This window comes from Bos javanicus, chromosome 7 (assembly GCF_032452875.1).
Source record: "Bos javanicus breed banteng chromosome 7, ARS-OSU_banteng_1.0, whole genome shotgun sequence".
In the NCBI taxonomy this organism is placed as follows: Eukaryota; Metazoa; Chordata; class Mammalia; order Artiodactyla; family Bovidae; genus Bos; species Bos javanicus.
The window spans coordinates 17,548,139-17,559,475 of record NC_083874.1 but is presented as its reverse complement, the minus strand read 5'-3'; positions in this window follow the sequence as shown (position 1 = coordinate 17,559,475).

The following is an 11,337-nucleotide window of genomic DNA, read 5'->3' as shown; positions in this document are numbered from 1 at the left end:
GGCTCCTCTGTCCATGGGATCCTCCAGGCAAGAATACTGGAGCAGGTTGCCATGCCCTCCTCCAGGGGATCTTCCTGACCCAGGGATCAAACCCATGTCTCCTATGTCTCCTGTGTTGGCAAAGGGGCTCTTTACCACTAGCACTGCCTGGGAAGCCCAGAACTATCCATAGTATTCTCTTATAACCCTTTTTATTTTTGCAAAATCAATAACGTGTGTGTGTTTTTGTGTGTTGCTCAGTTGTGTCCGACTCTTTGACCTCTGGCTCCTCAGCCTTTTCTAAACCCAACTTGAATATCTGAAAGTTCACGGTTCATATACTGTTAAAGCCTGGCTTGGAGAATTTTGAGCATTACTTTGCCAGCGTGTGAGATGAGTGCAATTGTGCAGTAGTTTGACCGTTCTTTGGCATTGCCTTTCTTTGGGGTTGAAATGAAAATTGACCTTTTCCAGTCCTGTGGCCACTGCTGAGTTTTCCAGATTTGCTGGCATACTGCATGCAGTACTTTAACAGCATCTTCTTTTAGGATTTGAAATGGCTCAACTGGAATGCCATCACCTCCACTAGCTTTATTTGTAGTGATGCTTCCTAAGGCCCACTTGACTTTGCATTTCAGGATGTCTGGCTCTAGGTGAGTGATCACACCATGGTGATTATCTGGGTTGTAAAGATCTTTTTTGTATAGTTCTGTGTATTCTTGCCATCTCTTCTTAATATTTCCTGCTTCTGTTAGGGCCATACCATTTCTGTCCTGTGTTGTGCCCATCTTTGCATGAAATGTTCCCTTGGCATCTCTAATTTTCTTGAAGAGATCTCCAGTCTTTCCCATTCTATTGGTTTCCTCTATTTCTTTACATTGTTCACTGAAGAAGGCTTTCTTATCTCTCCTTGCTATTCTTTGGAACTCTGCATTCAAATGGGTCTATCTTTCCTTTTCTCCTTTGCCTTTAGCTTCTCTTCTTTTCTCAGCTATTTGTAAGACCTCCTCAGACAACCATTTTGCCTTTTTGCATTTCTTTTTCTTGGGGATGGTCTTGATAACTGCCTCCTGTACAATGTCACGAACCTCTGTCCATAGTTCTTCAGGCACTCTATCAGATCTAAGCCCTTGAATCTATGTGTCAGTTCCACTGTGTGGAACTAAGGGATTTGATTCAGGTCATACTTGAATGGTCTAGTGGTTTTCCCTACTTTCTTCAATTTAAGTCTGAGTTCATGATCTGAGCCACAGTTAACTCTTGGTCTTGTTTTTGTTAGGTATGCATATGCTTATAATTGTCATATCTTCTTACCACATTGAACCTTCACCAATATGTAACATTCTTTGTGCTTTGTAATTTTTTTTAACTTTAAAGTCTATTTTGTCTGACAATAATATAGCCTCTCCAGCCCTCCTTTGGTACTATTTAGATGAAACATCTTTTTTCTATCTTTTTACACTCAACCTCTCTGTGTCTTTGTAGCTAAAGTAACTCTTCGTGTGGACAGATGAACAGTGTTTCTTTATTCAATATCCCAACCTCTGCCTTTTAAGAAAGTTTAATCCATTTACTTTTTATTTTATTATTTATTTATTTGGCTGTGCCAGGTCTTAGTGGTGGCATATGGGAATTTTTTTTTTTTTTTAGTTGCAGCATGTGAATTCTTAGTTACAGCATGTGGTTCCCAGTTTTCTGACTAAAAATGGTTTAGTTCTCTGACTAAGAATGGGACCTAGGCCCCCTGCGTTGGTTGCTTTTAAAACAATTATTGATATGTAAGAATTTCCTTCTACAATTTGGCTGTTTTCTGTGTATGTTTTGTTCCTCATTTTCTCCATTACTGCCTGGTTTTGGTATTACTGACTTTTTGAAGTGTACCATTTTTTATTGCCCTTCTTTTTCCTCTTTCTTTTGTTTTCAAAAATTATTCTCTTAGTGGTTGTCTTGGTCATTGCAATTAACACAGCAAGCTTAAAACAACTTAGTTTTAATAGTACTAACATTTTCAATAGTATAAAAACATTTTGCTCCTATACATTCCTGTCACTACCCCTCTCTTTTGTTGATATGAAAATATATATATTATTATTATTAAGTGAAAGCAATATACAAACAATTTGTGTATAAAAATATATACACACCTGAATATATTTTAAAGACTGGATGCTAATACATTCAAACATTAACAGTGGATAGATATCTCTGTGATTTTCACCATTTTTTTTTCTCATACTAGATTTCCTTTTCTAAATTTTCTACAATGAACATTTCTTTTGTGAAGAATTATAGTAATATATCTTACTAACTTTTAAAATTGTATTTATCCATTTATGGCTGTGCTAGGTCTTCATTACTGTCCGTGGGGTTTCTCTAGTTGCGGAGAGCGGTAGCTTCTCTCTAGTTGACTTACCTTGGCTTCTCTTTGAGGGACCTTCTCTTGTTGTCAAGCATAGGCTCTATGGCCTTTGGGATTCAGTAGTTGTGACCATGGGCTTAGTTGCCCTTCAGGCACGTGGGATCTCTCTGGACCAGGGACTGAAGCGGTGTTCCCTGCACTGGGAGTGCAGAGCCTTAACCACTGGACCACCAGGGAAGTTTGATATATCTTATCAATTTAAAAATTATTTTATAATGTTATTAAAGTATAGTAAACAAAAATAGTAATGAAAGGGCAATTTTACTGGCTGTCTCTGTCGCTCTTTCTAGCCTTACCTCTCTACTCAATTCTCCATCATTCTCAATAAACAAGGGCTCAGCATCGCTACTATTTATTTTAGTATTTGCTAATATTTCCTAGCCTCAGAGAAGCCTACTAGGTAACGCGACGTAAAGATGAACGCTTACATTCTCTAGGTGATTTGCATTCACACCAAAATTTGAGGTTCCTGGAAACAGGGAGGTTTTTTTTTGGCGATGTCCCACCTAGCTTGTGGGATGTTAGTTCCCTAACCAGAGATTGAACCTGTGGCCTTTGCAATGGAAGTTCAGAGTGCTAATGATGGGACTGCCGGGGAATTTCCAAGAGGGAGTTTTTTTTTAATCTCCCTTTGTCATTTATTTTTTCCCCTTTTGTTTCATCCATTCATTCCCAGCTTGGGGGCATTTATTTGATTTACCTGTGTGCTCTCCTGCGGTTCTGTCCTTCCAGCCTAGTGGCCCTTCCTCCCGACGCCGACCATTGGTTGACTCCCTCAACACACCCCTGATTGGTGGCCGCAGACCGACCTCACTGTCCATCAAAGTTGGCGAGAAAGCTGCAGCGGGTCAGAATGGCGGCGGCTTCAGTCGGTGCCTACGGACTCCACGAGGCTGCGGTGGTCGCTGATGCTTAAGGTGCTGGCAGAGCAGCTGCGGCCTGGGTCTGGGCACGTGGGAGCTGTCGCTGGCGCTGGCGACGCGGTGTGGATGTAGGTCACGTTGGCGGCTGTGAGGCATGGCTGCAGTGCCAAGTGGGGCCTTCGCGGTGCGCAGCCTGGAGAGCAGGCCTAGTCTCAGGCGAGTCTCTCCTCTTTATATTGTTAGTGTCGCGGACTGCATCTTTATACTTTGTGCTCCCTTTAAAATAGGTTTTTGATGATTGTTTTGTGCATTTGCCTTTTAAATAATATATATAAGAAAAGGAGGAGTTGTGAACCAAAATGCGCTTCCCTGGTGGCTGAGTGGTAAAGAATCCGCCTGGAGAAGGAAACGGCAACCCACTCCACTATTCATGCCTGGAAAATCCCATGGACCGAGGAGCCTGGTGGGCTATAATCCATGGGGTCACAGAGTCGGACACGACTGAGCGACGTGTGTGTGTGTGTGTGTGTATGTGTGTGTGTGTGGTGTGTGTGTGTGTGGTGTGTGTGTGGTGTGTGTGTGTCTGGTGTGTGTGTGTGTGTGTGTGTGGTGTGTGTGTGTGTGTGTGGTGTGTGTGTGTGGTGTGTGTGTGTGTGTATGTGTGTTTGAACCAAAATGCGCTTCCCTGATGGCTGAGTGGTAAAGAATCCGCCTGCAATGCAGGAGCCTTGGGTTCGATCCCTGGGTTAGGAAGATCCTCTGGAGAAGGAAATGACAACCCATTCTAGTATTTTTGCCTGGGAAATTCCGCGGACAGAGGAGCCTGGCGGGCTACAGTCCATGGTGTCCCATGAAAAAAAGTCAGACATGACTTAGCTATTAAACAACAACAAATGAACCAAAATGATAACATTGGCTTTTACCTCTACCTACGTAGTTACCTTTGCTGGTGTTTATTTCTTCTTATGGCTTCTAGTTACTATCTCATGTGCCTTCGTTCAGCTCCAAGAGCTTCCTTTAGCATTTATTTCTTTTAAGGCAGGGCTACTGGTAGTGAATTTTCTCAGCTGTTGTTTATCTGGAAATATCTTAATTTCTCCTTTCTTTGTGAAGGATAGTTTGCTGGGTAAAGAAGTCTTAGTTGAAAGGTGTTTTTCCTTTCAGCTGTTTATCTTTAAAAAAATTTTATTTATTTGGCTGCCTCAGATCTTTCTTGCTAGGAACACATTTCTCTCTAGTTGTGGACTCCGTATTTGTGGTATGTGGGCTTAGTTGCTTTGAGGCACGTGGGACCTTAGTTCTCTGACTGGGGATTGAACCTGTGTCTCCTGCATTGAAAGGCAGGGTCTTAACCGTTAGACCACCAGGGAAGTCTTAGCAACTGTTATGAGGATGCTTGGTACATGATAATTGCTTCTTTCTTGCTGTTTTCAGAAGTTTGTCTTTCTGCAACTTGACTATAATGTCTTTCAGGAATTTGACTGTAACGTGCTATCTTTGAATTTATCCTGCTTAGAGTTTTTTGAACTTTCTGAATCTGTGTATTCATGTACTTCATCAGATTTAGGAAATTTTTTGGCCATTATTTCTTTCAGTCTTTTGGGGGTAACTTTCTGTTTTCTTATGGGACTGTGTTTATGGTGTGTATGTTGCTATACCTGATGCTTGGACTTGCTAATTTCAGCTACCTTATCTTCACGTTTGCTGATCCTTTCTCCTACCTGTTCAAATCTGTTGTTGAGCCTCTCTATTGAAATGTTCATTTCAATTATTGTGTTTTACAGGTGCAGAATTTTTGCTTGGTTCATTTTCATAATTTCTATCTTTTTATTGATCTTTTCCTTTTGTTTGTGTACATCTTCCTGATTTACTTTAGTTCTTTGTTTTCCTAAGCATATCCAAGACAGAAGCATTTCTTTCATATCAAAGACAAGAAATCCAAAATTTCTTGTCTTTGACTAGTAATTCCAATGTGTAGACTTCCTCAGGGAAGTTTTTATTGAGATCTTTTTTCTTGTGAATGAACCATAGTTTCTTTGTTTAATTTTATCACTTATACATTTTGAAATTAAGAAATATATTCCTTAACAACCCAAAGAATAAATAAATAAATCACAGTGGAAGTCCTGCATTATTTTGAACTGAATGATACTGAAATTGTAACATGGAAAAATTTGGATGTGTTTAAAGCTTTGCTTATGGGGAAATTTATAGCCTTAAATGTATGCATTAGAAAAAAAGAAGGACTGAAAATTAACTATAATTTAAAGCACCTTAAGGAAGCTTTTAAAAAAAAGACCAAATTAAGTCCAAAGAAAATATAAAGGAGAAAATAGTAAAGATAAGAACAAATGTTAATGAAGTAGGAAAAAACTGCAGTAGAAATAATCCATAAAATCAACAAAACCAGTTGTTGGGTAAGATAAAGAAAATGGATAATCTTCTGGCAACATTGAGTAAATAAAGAGAGAAAGCACAATAACCAGTATTAGGAAAGATAAAGGGTTGTCTTACATACATACATAATGTCTTATAGTCATTAAATATGAGGATTTTTAAAAAACATTATTTTAATAACTTTGAAAATTCTTGCTTTGAGAATCCCAGGGATGGGGGAGCCTGGTGGGCTGCTGTCCATGGGGTCGCACAGAGTCGGACACGACTGACGTGACACAGCAGCAGCAGCAGCAGCAGCAGAGACCTTTGTAGAGAAATACAACTTACTAAAACAGGCACAAAGAGAAATAGAGGGACTTCCCTGGTGATCCGGTGGCTAAGACTCCATGCTTTCAATGCAGGAGACTGAGTTTTATGCCTGGCCAGGAAACTATCTCCCACGGACTTCCCTGGTGATCCGGTGGCTAAGACTCCATGCTTTCAATGCAGGAGACCTGGGTTTGATGCCTGGTCAGGGAACTATCTCCCACATGCTGCAACTACGAGTTTGCATGCCATAACTAAAAACAAACCAACAAAAGAAATAGAAAATGTAAATAATCTTACACATATTTTAAAAAGTGTCTCTGTAATTAAGAACTGGCCCCAAGAAAACTACAAGCCCAGATGACTTCACTGTGATTTCTGCTAAGAGTGAAGACATAGCACCAATATTACACACATTATCCCTGTGTTTGAATAAGAAAGAACTTTTCTTAATTCATCTTGTGACACCAGCATAACCTTGAAATAAAGCCCCAGTAAAGACGTATGAGACAGGAAAGTTAGAGATCAATCTTACTCTTGAACTCACATGCAAAAGTTCTTATGAATTTGAGCAAGTGTTTGTAACATGTAAAAAGAGTAGTAAATCATGACCAAATTGGTTTCTTCCAAGAATGCAAGTTTGGTTTAACATTCAAAAATCGATTATTGTAATTAATCATATGAACATAATAAAGGAAAAATAAAATTATCTCAAGTGATGCAAAGGAAGCATTTGATAAATTTAACAATTTTTAATGACAAAAACTTGCAGCAAACTAGAAATATATTATTGTTGTTCAGTTGCTCAGTCTTATCTGATTCTTTGTGACCTCATGTACTGCAGCATGCCAGGCTCTCCTGTCCTCCACTATCTCTTGGAGTTTGCTCAGATTCATGTCCACTGAGTTGGTGATGATATCTCTGCCATTCCCTTTTCCTTTTGTCTTCAATCTTTCCTAGCGTCAGGGTCTTTTCCAGTGAGTCAGCTCTTTGCATCAGGTGGCCAAAGTACTGGAGCTTCAGCTTCACCAACAGTCCTTCCAATGAATATTCAGGGTTGATTTCTTTAGGATTGACTGGTTTGATCTCCTTGCTGTCCAAGGGGCTCTCCAGGGTCTTCTCCAGCACCACAGAAAGCATATAGCACCCTTACTCTGCTAAAGAATATCAACAAAATATCTAAAGCAAAAACATACTTAAGGGTGGGGTAGTGAAACTGGAATTCCTGTCACCATTTCTGCTTACCAGGTGGCACTAGTGGTAAAGAATCTGCCTGCCAAATCAAGAGATGTAAGAGATGCGGGTTTGATCCCTGGATCGGGAAGATCCCCTGAAGTAGAAATGGCAACCCACTCCAGTATTCTTGCCTGGAGAATCCCATGGACAGAGGATCCTGGTGGGCCACAGTTTATAGGGTTGCAAAGAGTCGGACATGACTGAAGTGACTTAGCATGCACACACACGTCACCACTTCTTATTAACATTGCACCGGAAGTCCTAGTCAGTACAATAGGACAAAAGAATATAGCAAAAGAATTGTAAAGGAAGAAATAAAAGTCACCATCTGCAGATCACATTATTGTATCTGTAAAAAACTGAAAAAAATCTATGCACAGATGTAATATATAATTTATATAGCAAAGTCACTGGATATAAAATCAAAACACAAAAACCAATTGTGTTTCCTGGTACCAACTCTAGAAAAAGACATTTGAAAATGATGCCATTTGCAATCATATCAAAAAACATTAAATACCTATGATTGACTCTAATGAGAGCAGTGCAAGAATTCTACACAGAATAAACACAAATGCAAATAAAAAAGCATTATTGAGAAAATTAAAATCTAAACAAACAGAAAAATATACTGTGATCATGGATTGGAAGACAATATGGTTAAAACATTTTCTTTTTTTAGCCATGCTGCATGGCACATGGGATCTTAGTTTCCCGACCAGGTATTGAACCTGTGCCCCCTGCATTGGCAGCACGAAATCTTAACCACTGGACTGCCAGGGAAGTCCCCATGAAAACATTAATTCTACATCAACATCTACTGATCTATAGATTCAGTGAAATCCCAATCAATAGCTTGGTAGGGAGTGTGTGTGTGTTGGTGGGAATACAGAATGGTGCAGCCCAAATGGAAGACAGTATGGAGGCTCCTCATAAAACTAAAACTGGAACTACCTTACCATCCAGCAGTCCTGCTTCTGGATATAAACTCAAAATAATTGGAGTCAGGATCTCAAAGAGATACTTGTACTTTTACATTCATTGATGAGTTATTTACAATAGCAAAGCTATGGAAACAACCTATGTGATCATCAATGAATAAATGGATAAAGGAAATGTTACATATATATGTATGTGTATATATATATATACACACACACACACAGTAGAGTCTTTTCCAGGCTTAAGAAAGAAGGAAGTTCTGCCCTTTGCTACAACATGGATGAGTTTGGAGGTCATAATGTTACTTGAAATAAGCCAGACACAGAAAGACATATACTGTATGATTCCACTTATGTGAGGGATTTGTAGTCAAATTTATAGACAGGATATAGAATTATGGGTGCCAGGAATTCAGGGAGGGAGAATGGGGAGTTACTGTTTACCTGGTATAGTGTTTCAGTTATGGAAGATGAATAAGTCCCAAGATCTACTATATAGCATTATGAGGGCTTCCCAGGTGGCACTAGGGGTAAAGAACCCACCTGCCAATGCAGGGGACATAAGAGACACAGGTTGGCTACCTGGGTCAGGAAGACTCCCTGGAGGAAGGTATGGCAACTCACTCCAGTATTATTGCTTGGAAGTCCCATGGACAGAGGAACCTGGCTGACCCCAGTCCATAGGGTCACAGAGTTGGACACGACTGAAGCAACAGCATGCACAGCATAATGCATATAGTTAAAAATACTGTAATGTATACTTAAACATTTTCTACGTGAGTATATCTTATATTGTCAAAAAATACAGAAAAGAAGCATTTAAAAAAAAAAAAAAGAAAAAAAGAAAAGAAGCATTTAGAGGTGATGGTAAGTTTATAGCATTGTTTATGGTGATGGTTTTAAGGGTATTTATCTTCAAATTCATAGAAATATACACATTAAACATGTACGGCTGTTTTGTATGTTAGTCCTACCTTAATTAAATAAATGCAATTGTTTTTTAACTTTTAATTGTATATTGGAATTTAGCTGATTAACAGTGTGTTAATTTCAGGTGTACAGCAAAGCAGTTCAGTTATACAAGTATCTGTTCTTTTTCAAATTCGTTTCCCAATTTGGTTGTAGAATATTGAGCAGATTTCTCTGTGCTCTACAGTAGATCCTTGCTGGTTATCCATTTTAATTACAGCAGTGTGTTCATGTCAATCCCAAACTCCCTAACTATGCCTCCCCCTAAACCTCCCCCCGCATCCCCATCCCTAACTATGCCTCCCCCTAAACCTACCCCCTCATCCCCGCCCTGTAACCATAGGCTTGCTCTCTAAGTCTGTCTGTTTCTGTTTTGTAAATAAGTTCATTTGTGTATCTCTTCTTTTTAGATTCCACATATAAATGATATCATGCGATATTTCTCTTTCTCTGTCTGACTTAATTCACTCAGTGTTTTAATCTCTAGATCCATCCATTGTTGCTGCAAATGGCATTATTTTATTCTTTTTAATGGCTGAGTAATATTCCACTGTATATATGTACCACATCTTCTTTATCCACTCTTCTGTTGATGGACATTTGTTTAAATGTTTAACAACTTTTTAAAGAGTTTAAACAATGTTTTTAAAAGGTGAATTTACAATTTGGTTACTCTTTGCTTCTCTGTGATACTTGAGTTGGCTTTTGTTCCCTTTGATTAGTAATTTTCATTTATGAAATAGTTTAAAAAGACTTTTTTAATCCTAAAATGTTTTTGGTTAAACAGATGTCTTTACATGATTTTGTACATTTTACATATTAAAAAAAAAACGTTTACCAAAAATCTCATGTTAGCTGCTCTATGGAGAATGGCCTGTAGGGGGCGAGAGTGGAAGCGGGCAGAGCATTTTGGAGGCTTTTGGAGATAAAGACTGAATAAGGACAGACGTTTGATAGATTGCCTTTCTAAATTAAAGTGTCTACAGAAGCTAATGCAACAATGTAAATCAACTACATGTCAATAAAAAATTAATTAAAAGATAAAATGTCTCAGAAAATATCCAAAAGAACAGAAATAGGATGTGTAACTTCTAAATTAAGTGTCAGAGAAAAATGGAATGACCAAAATTCCAAACAAGTCAAGGAAGGTGAGAAAAAGAAATATAGCAACTTAGGGGCCACCAGAAAGTACCTAATAAATCCAAACACATTAGGAACTGCAATTAATGTAGATAGTCTAAATCTACATGAGTCCATACAGTGCCACAAGCCGTACGTCACAACTGAGCATTTGAAATGGGGATGGTCTGAACTGAGGTGTGCTGTTAGTGTGAAATGCACCCCCAAATTTAGAGACCTGGGATTTTTGAAAAAGTGAAATATTCCTTATCTTATATTGATTCTTTTTTGAGGTGATAACATTTTGGATATGTTGTTAAATAAAACATGTTATTCAAATGAATTTCACCATTTTGTTCATCTTTTGATTGTGGCTGCTAGAAAAACTTAAATTAGAGAGATGGCACACTTTACATTGCTGTTGGACAGCACCAGTACGGTGTGGGGGAGTGTGCCTGCTGACATGCCCAGCTCTTTGCAACTCTCTGGACTGTAGCCCGCCAGGCTCCTCTGTCCATGGGATTTCCCAGACAAGAACACTGGAGTGGGTCGCCATTCCCTCCTCCAGGGGGTCTGTATAATACTTGAATTAAAAGACAAATATTTTCTGGCTGGCTAAGAAAAATTAAAATCCAGAAACATATTGCTTGCATTTAAACTTACACAATGTAACAAGTTGCCAATAAAGGATGTCAACAGCCAGAAAGAAAGTTTAAGTCTATTATTATTGGATGGCATAGACTATTTTTTTTGGCTGTGCAATGCAGTATGTGGAATCTTAGTTCCTTAACCAGGCATGGAATCTGCCCCCCTGCAGAGAAAGCACGGAGCTGTAACCCCTGGACCTGCATAGACTTTAATGTAGGAAGCCTTACTAGGTATAACTCAGTCTTTGTCATGAAAATATGACAGTTCTGAATGTGTATGCGCTTAATAACAGTGTCACAATAAATAAAGCAAGAATCGACAGAAGTACTCAAACATGTATATAGTGTGAATTGAAATGTGCTATTGATGTAAAATGCTCCAAAGAATTTGAAGACCTGAAATGGAGGGCGGGGTATCTAAAATACCTTACATTAGGTAACTACATCACCAAAGTAGGAGA